The sequence below is a fragment of the Microtus ochrogaster genome, chromosome 6 (assembly GCF_000317375.1).
Source record: "Microtus ochrogaster isolate Prairie Vole_2 chromosome 6, MicOch1.0, whole genome shotgun sequence".
In the NCBI taxonomy this organism is placed as follows: Eukaryota; Metazoa; Chordata; class Mammalia; order Rodentia; family Cricetidae; genus Microtus; species Microtus ochrogaster.
In genome coordinates this window covers 30,248,720-30,249,959 of record NC_022013.1, presented here as the reverse complement: position 1 = coordinate 30,249,959, position 1,240 = coordinate 30,248,720, and the positions used below count along the sequence as shown (strand labels likewise).

The window sequence follows — 1,240 nt, the reverse complement described above, 5'->3', positions numbered from 1 at the left end:
AAAAAAAAAAAAAAAAAGATACAAGAAAATAAAGTATGGCTGTGTGAATGAAATGCTAAATCCAGCACATGCAGGTAAAATCTGAGCAAGCAAGAAAAGATGAACAGGCATAAAAGGCAACCAGTCATACATGTGGAACACGTGCCTAAGATCTTCATCTACTCAGAATGGACAATACAGGTATCCTAATAGAAATACCCAAGAAGCTGTAACACAGACAACAACAAAAGAAAACAGGAAAAGTACAGTGAAAAAGAAAGTAAATCGATGCATACAATTCGTTTAATTTATTTCCATTCTTATTTAGCATAAAGTTCTTTATATCATTATGTAAAATATAAATGTCTATGTTTCTGAGGCAAAAAAAAAAAATCACAGGTAAATACAGGCCACGTTGGATCTTTGTACCAAGACACAAATCCTGTCTCCTTAAATTGTAGAATGTATGACTTGGGACAAACAACTCTGTTTCAACTCTTCCTCACCAGAACAACAAAATATGCATAAAATATTCTGCAAAACAGTCTGTATCCTCTTTTTACATACATTTGTCCAGTAAACAAAGACTGTTATCTACCACCTCCTCAGTTAGCTGTGTCCTAATTAAGCTAAAAATTTAGCCTCTCAGGACCTGAGTTAGTAAAACGTTATGGGTTTGTATATAATAAATGAATTAATACATAAATGATACTTAAAACATTCGAGTACCTAGTAAACACTAATAAATGTTTGTCATTATTACCATCAGCATCTTTAGTACAGAGTCTCGGAACTGGAAACAACATATCAACTCTCTAATGCACGAATTTCAGTTTTGGTTCCAAATGGAACCTAAAAATATATGGTATAAGAAAAATTTTGGACCAGTTGCTTACTTTCTATAAACATATTACAGTTATAAAGATCTTATACTAGTATTTAGTAGCGTTTTTATTACATTTGTAATCAAGACTTTTTTCTACTAGGAATAAAATTTGAGATATACACTGAATATTAAAATCATAGAATAGACAGTTAATTTTTAAAAATTAAACCTCACCTTCTTAGATCAGTAGTCTTAAAAAGATTAATAGAAAAAAATTAAACTTAAATAGCTCAAAGCACTTGTGTGTGCATGCATACATACCTATATACATGCATGCATACATCCATGAGTATGTGTGTATGTGTGAGCGCGTGCGTACGTGTGTGTGTGTGTGTGTGTGTGTGTGTGTGTGTGTGTGTGTGTGTGTGTGTGTGT

General features: G+C 32.3%; 1 protein-coding gene across 1 annotated transcript in view; it reads right to left on the bottom strand.

The window, feature by feature from the left end:
- The window catches only part of Zbtb41 (zinc finger and BTB domain containing 41), a 28,821-nt gene that overhangs the window by 21,251 nt on the left and 6,330 nt on the right, over positions 1 to 1,240 (bottom strand). The window lies entirely within an intron of this gene.